We start from the raw sequence: 8,032 nt of genomic DNA on the forward strand, positions 1-8,032 counted from the left end.
GTCTATTGGGTGATAAAAAAAGTAGATGCCTCCTTAGTGCCCACACTCACTCTCTTTCTCACTTTAGATAGGGTGGTTCTTACATCAAAGATCAACACAGGTTATGAAGTTATCACAGTCAGACCATATATTCCAAACCCAATGTGCTGCTACCAGTGTCATCATCACAACCACACTCGATAGTCCTATCAACACCCAGCCAAATGTGTAATATGTGGTAGGGATGCTCACAATGGCGATTGTCTGCTTCCTTCTCCCCACTGCACTAGCTGCAATGGCGACCATGCTGCCTCCTCCCATGATTGTCCTGAGTATTTCGATGAGCGGGCTGACCAGGAGATCTGGGTGAAGAAAAAAGTGCCTTACCTGGTTGCTCACAAGTTGTTGGCTAGTCGGAAACTCTGCGTTCTACCATCTGGCACCTACAGCACTATTCTTGTTACATCTTGCTCCATGAAGAACATGGCCACGCAGACATATGGCCTCAAATTTAGCAGGTGGTGGTTAGTGTTTAACGTCCCATCAACAGCGAGGTCATTAGAGACGGAGCGCAAGCTCGGGTTAGGGTAGGATTGGGAAGGAAATCGGCCATGCCCTTTTAAAGGAACCATCCCAGCATTTGCCTGAAACGATTTAGGGAAATCACGGAAAACTTGAATCAGGATGGCTGGAGACGGGATTGAACCGTCGTCCTCCCGAATGCGAGTCCAGTGTGCTAACCACCGTGCCACCTCGCTTGGTCAAATTTAGCACCATGGTTGTGAAACCACCCAGTTCATGGCAGTGGCCATACCTTCTCCTTCAGCTGTGTAACACACCACCAAACTTTCGACTCATGGGGTGAAGTCACCTGCAACAAAACCAGCAAGCTGGAAATGACAGAAGGACCACTCTTGTGAAGACTTTCTACATCCCTCCAGCAAACCAACATCAGAGTCTTCCTCTGCCAACTGGAAAGGCTCCAAGAAGCCAAAGAATGGCAAATGGTCTTCTACTTTTTCACGAACTCGAAGATCCTCTTTGAGAGAGGCCAACCTCCATGTCACTGGTGCACACCACCAACTGTTTTTTTGCCCCTTTCTGCTGCTCGGTGACTTTAATGTGCACCATCCCCTTTGAGGTTCTCCCAGAACCTGTCTGAGAGTTACCCTCTTGACTGACCTTCTCAGTCAACTTAACCTCCTCTGCCTTAACACGGGAGCACCCACGTTCCTTTCAGTCTCCACAAACACACCTATTCCCATTTGGACCTATCCTTCTGCACTACCCAGCTTATCCATCGTCTCGAGTGGTCCATTCTCTCTGATACACACTTGAGTGACCATTTCCCATGTGCTATCCATTTTCTGACTCCTACCCAACCTACGAGCACATCCAAATGGCAGCTAACTAAGGCTGACTGGATGCTTTGCTCCTCCCTGGTGACCTTCAATGAACAATGAACAACATTTCCCGATTTGTGATAAACAGGTGGAATATCTTATAAACATTGTCCTTACTACTGCAGAATGTTACATTCCTGGCACATCCTCTTTACCAAGCTATGTCCCTGTCCCTTGGTGGACTAAGGCATGCTGTGACGCTATTTGCACATGGAAACATGCTCTCTGCATTTTTAACCATCATCCTATATTGGCAAACTGCATTCATTATAAATGGTTGTGTGCACAGTATCATTGCATTCTTCGGGATAGCAAAAAAGCTACCTGGATTTTATTCACTAGTTCTTTAAACAGTTCCACTCCCTCTTCTGTCATATGGGCCAATCTCCAGTGGCTCTCTGAGAGCAAGATCTATTCCCCCGTTTCCAGCCTAACAGTAGCAGACAATGTGATAGTGGATCCCATCGCTATCTCCAACACCTTGGGCCACCATTTTGTGAACATTTCGAGCTCCTTGCACTATCGCCCTGTCTTCCTCCATCAGAAACCAGTGGAGGCGGCTCAGGTGATACCCTTCTCTTCTCAGATCTGAATGCTACAATGCTGCCTTTACTATGAGGGAGCTAGATCATGCTCCCACTTCATCCTGATTCTGCACCAGAGCTAGATGACGATCACAATCAGATGATGCAGTACCTTTCTCTTGTGGGCAAGCACTTTCTGCTTCTTATGTACAACAGCATCTGGGCAGAGGGCACGTTTCCCAGATGCTGGCGTGAAGCCACTGTCATATCATACCTAAGCCTGGTAAGGACAAACAGCTTTGTTATAGCTACCACCCCATTTCTCTCACCAGCTGTTTCCAAGGTAATGGAACATATGATTCATGCCTGGCTGGTATGGTGGCTTGAGTCTCGCAATTTACTAACCACTGCACAGTGTGGACTTCAGGCAGGCTGTTCTGCAGTTGACCATCATGTCATTTTATCCACCCATGTCATGAATGGTTTTCTGTGGAAACCCCAGGCTGCAGCTGTGTTTTTCGAATTGGAGAAAGCTTTCAACACCTGCTGGAGGACTGGTATCCTCCGTACTCTCTGTGTGTGTGGCTTCCATTGCCACTTGCCCCGTTTCCTTCAGGAATTTTTAAATGATCAAGTTTTCAAGGTATGTGTGGGTTCTGCCTTGTTGGACACTTTTATCCAGGAAAATGGTGTGCCTCAGGGATCCATCCTGAGCATCGTCCTCTTTTTCTATCACCATTAATCCTATAATGGCCTGTCTGCCACCGGGCATCTCCGGCTTTTGATGATGATTTTGCCATATATTGTAGTTGTCCACAGATCTGTCATTGAGCAGCATCTTCAGTGATGTCTCGAACGTCTTTACTTATGGCGCATCAACAATGGCTTTTGTTTTTCCACTAACAAAACAGTTTGTATGAATTTCTGGTGGCACAATTGGTTTCTTCCACCATATTTACATCTCAGAAATTCCTGGAGCTCATTCTTTATAGGAAACTTTCTTGGTCCTCCCATGTGCCTTACCTGGCAGTCCACTGTATGCGATCCCTCAGCTTCCTACATGTCCTCGTTGGTACTTCCTGGGAAGCAGATCGTATCACCCTCCTCCATTTGTTGCCTGGTGCAAGTCTTTTTAGCTGACACCACTTTGGTGACTTACGTGATGATGAGAATGATATGATGATAAAGACAACACTACAGCCAGTCCTCAAGCAAAGAAAATTTGACTCGGCCGGAAACTGAGCATGGGCCACTTGCATGGCATTCTGCAGCACACACTGCTCAGCTATGTAGGTGGAAAAGATTTTCACTAATATGTATATACAAATAACACATGGCATACATTTTATGCTCTTCCCATTTAGCCTTGAACTGGTATAATGTCTTTTCTTTTGAATGAGAAATAGTAAAGCTCTGATTTTACACAAATGACTGTTAACACTACTTCCTGGAGTTAAGAAACAATGCAAGATCTACATCTACATTGATACTCTGCAATTCACCCTATGGCACATGACAGAGGGTACCCTGAACCACTACTAGCCATTATCTTTCCTTTTCCTTTCACAAATACAATGAGGGAAAAACAATTTTCTATGTGCCTCCATATGACACCTAATTTCCCGTATGTTATCTTCGTGGTCCTTGTGCACAATGTATGTTGGAGGTAACAGAATCGTTCTACTGTCAGTTTCAAATGCTGATTCTCTACATTTTCTCAGTAGTCTTTCTTGAAAAGAATCATCTTCCCTCCAGGGATTCCCATTTGGGTTCCCGAAGCATCTCCATAACACTTGCATGTTGTCTGAATCTACCAGTAACAAATCTAGCATGCCGCCTCTCCAGTGCCACAATGTTCTCTATCAATCCGACCTGGTGTGGATCCCAAACACTTGAGCAGTACTCAGGAATAGGATGCACTAGCATCCTATATGCATTCTCCTTTACAAACAAACCACACTTTCATAGAGTTCTCCCAATCAGTCAGAGCCAACCACTCACCTTCCCTACATCAATCCTCACATGTTCATTCAATTTCATATCATCTTGCACATTATGCCCAGATATTTAAACAATGTGACTGTGTGAAGAAAGACACAATTAATGCTGTATCCAAATATTAACACTTTATTTTTCCTACTCATCCACATTAACATACATTTTTCTACATTTAGGGTTGGCTGCCTTCGATCACACCAACTATAAATTTTGTCTAATTCCTCTTGTATCCTCCTACAGCCACACAACTTCAATGCCTTACCATACATCACTGCATCATCAACAAAAAACCACAGATTTCTGCCCACCCTCTCCACCACATCATTTATGTATATAGAGAATAATAGCTGTCCTTATCGCACCTTCCTGGGGCACTCCTGGTGATACCCTTGTCTACGATTATCACTCGCTGTCAAGGACAACATACTGAGTTCTACAACTTAAGAAGTCTTTGAGCCATACATATACAACTATGCCAAATGCTTGTACCTTCTTTATCAGCCTGCTATGGGGTACCATATCAAATGCTTTCCAGAAATCTAGAAATATGGAATCTGCCTGTTGCCCTTCATCCATAGTTCTAGTATATCATGTGAGAACAGGGGGGCATGCTGAGTTTTGCACCAGTAATGCTTTGGAGAACCATGCTGATTCGCTGGATATAAACTCCTCAATCTCAAGAAAGTTTATTATATTCAAACTCAGAATAAGTTCAAGGATAATGCAGCAAACCAATATTAAGGATATTGGTCTGTAATTTTGCATATCTGTTCTTTTGCCTTTCTTTTTCCAGTAGCTTGTAACATTGCTCTCATAAATTCAAGGTAAGTAAGGGGCCAATGCCATAGAGTACTTTTTGAAAAACCGAATTGGGATTCCATCTGGACCAGGTGACTTATTTGTTTTCAAATCCTTAAGTTGTTTCTCTACACCATAGATGTTTATTAATATGCTGTCCATACAGGATTCTGTTCAATGGTTAAACAACAGTATGTTTGTATGATTCTCCTGTGTGACAATTTTTTGAATGTGAATTAAAACTTCTGCTTTTGTTTTGTAATCTTCAACTGCCACACGGACTATTCAGTAACTGATTGAATGGAAGCCTTAGACCCACTTAGCCTTTTTATGTATGACCAGAATTTTCTCGGGTTCTCTGCTGATCTTTTGCTAAGGTATGATGGTGACAGTAGCTGTATGCTTCACACACAGATCATTTCACAGATGCACAGACTTGTACTAACCTTTGGTTGTCATTATTTGTGCATTCTCTTTTGAATCAAGAGTGCAACAGCTTCTGCTTCCTCAGCATTTTGTGAATTTTGTTATTAAATCATGATGGATCTTTTCCATCCTTAATCCACTTATCAGGTGCATAATTCTCCAGACCACAATTTACAATCTTGTTAAAATTTTTCCATATTCCTCTACATCTATCTTACTGGAACTAAGTGATGTCAGTTCACTGTCTAAGTGAGAGCCTAACAACTGCTTATCTTTCTAGCAGAAACAATCACCTAGCATTCTTAACTCAGTTATTAACTTTCAAAACCATAGTTGCTATAACAACATCTTGATTGCTAATCCCTGTTTCTATACTGACTTTCTCGATAAGGTCTGGCTATTTTTAGCTACAAGGTCTAAGATATTTCCATTGTCTGTGGGCTGCTGAAGTAGCTGCTCAAGACAGTTTTCAGAAAACTGTGTTCAAATGTACTCCACGTGACTGGGTGGCTGGTAAAAGCATCCAACAATTAATTTGGTTTCATGTGAGCAGATAACTTCACTGTCACACTCAAGTTGTTTGACCTCAACAGAGATAATATTTTTGCCAACTGCCATGAACACTCCCCCTCCTATGGCCTCAAATCTATCCTTCTGATATAGGTTCCATGACTTGCTAAATATCTCAGAGCTTTCCACTTCAGTTTTCGTCAGCTCAAAGATGTTTAGTATCACATCCACAGTATCCTGTAAGCTACACTTTCACCTATGTCTACATTCATACTCCACAAGTCACTGTACGGTGCAATGTGGAGGGTGCCCTGTACCACTACTAGTAATTTCCTTTCCTGTTCCATTCTCAAATAGTGTGTGGGAAAAATAATACACTATAAGGGGCATTCAAGAAGAAATAAGCCAGAGTCTGGAATGTGCAAACCTGTGACAGCAGGGTAATATCGTGGCGTGTATAATGAGGTGTGGTTCTGACCACAGTGTAAGTTCATAGCCTGTTGCTAGAGGGCACATGTGTACGCTATGTGACTATACAGAGCTAGTAGCAGCATGCATCAATCATCCAATGCTGCCAGTTGCATTGCAAACAGTAACATGGAGGCGTCAAAAGAAGAGCAAAGAGGTGTTGTTTGTTTTCTGACAGCGGAAGGAGTAGGAGGAACAGACATTCATCGACGAATGTCACAAGTGTATGGCAAACACTGGATGTCCCTGGCAAGGGTCAAGGCATGGCACAAGACCTTCAGGGAAGGAAGGGTGTCATTAGCTGATGATTCACCATCTGGAGCACCACACTGCATTACTGACGACATCGTTCAGCAGCTGGATGCACTCATTACCCAGGATCGCTGAGTGACAGTGAAAGTCATAGACGCTGTGGTCGAATTGAGTGTCAAAAGTGTTCACACAATCATGCTATGCACAGGCGCAAAGTGTGTGGCCAATGGGTGCCCCACAGTCTTCAACCACACCAGGAAGCATGTCAAATGGCCCACTGTCTTGCTCATCTGCAGAGCTATGCTCAGGAATGGTGTCAGAATCAAAATGACAAAGTCTCCAGTGGAAGCATCCAGGATCACCACCACCAAAAACAGCCAAGGCCATGCACATGAGTGCAGGAAAGGTTATGCTGACACTTCTTTGACCAAGATGGCCGCCTTCTGATTCACTTCCTGCAGCATGGGACAACAGTAAATGTCCAGCGTTACTTGCAAACCTTGACCACCTCTCTTCCTGTGATTAACCCATTTTTGGTCCCCTTAAAAAGTCTCTCATGGGCAAACAATTCACCTTGGACAACAACGTCCAGCTGTACGTGCGGAACTGGTTAACATCGCAACCCCAAGAATTTTATGAGACAGCCATTCACCACCTTGTGTCACAGTGGGACAAGAGTCTCAACAGCCAAGGTCAATACTTCTAACATACAGGTACTGGTTTCTGTAACTATGCCTCCAGTTCATTTTTTTTTGAATGCCCCTTATATATATATGCCTCTATACAATCCCTAATTTCTCTTACCTTCTCTTTGTGGTCCTTATGCAAAATATACATTGGCGGTGGTAGAATCATGCTAAAGTAAGTTTCACATGCCAGTTCTTTAAATTTTCTCAATACTGTTCCTCGAAAAGAACATTGCCTTTCCTCCAGGGATTCCCATCTGAGTTCATGAAGCACCTGAGCTGGAGAATTAGCCACCACTGCCTGTCCTCTTTACTGAAAACTCTACATGAGATTCAGTTACAATCATTAAGTGTGAGGTGAAACATTATAGTTTCTGAAAATGGTGGTCATTACTATAACAGCCTCAATGCTGAGGATGGTGTGAACCTAAAATGAGCTCAGTAACAACAAAGTGAATGTTGAACCAAAAACCTTCCCACAAACAGCCAGACATTGAAAGCTCATGCAGCTATCAGTAAAGTCACTGGTTCATGCTATTTGTATTATAAGACAAATGAGAATTTGAGTCACAGGCAAGCATAACGAAAAAGAATCTCAAAATATATAAGCTTATAGTCAGTCCCCATTGAAGTGAAGCACATCACGTTGGGCAGATGATGTCTACGAACTGGGTGGTCAAGCTGTCTCTTGGCTGCAGTTTGGTGGTGGCCATCCATACAGACAGACAGTTCATTAGTTGTTATGTCCATGTAGCAAGTGGCACAGTGGTTGCAGCTTAGTTGGTACATCACATGGCTGCTTTCACACGTAGCCCTGCCATTGATGGGATAGGAGATGCCAGTGACAGGACTGGAGTAGGTGGTAGTGGGAGAATGTACGATCTTGCATCTAGGCCTATTGCAGGGATATGAGCCATGAGGTAACGGGGTTGGGAGCAGGGGTGGAGTAGAGATGAACATGGATATTGCCTAGATTCGGTGGGTGGAG

This window comes from Schistocerca serialis, chromosome 3 (genome assembly GCF_023864345.2).
Source record: "Schistocerca serialis cubense isolate TAMUIC-IGC-003099 chromosome 3, iqSchSeri2.2, whole genome shotgun sequence".
NCBI classification, from domain to species: domain Eukaryota; kingdom Metazoa; phylum Arthropoda; class Insecta; order Orthoptera; family Acrididae; genus Schistocerca; species Schistocerca serialis.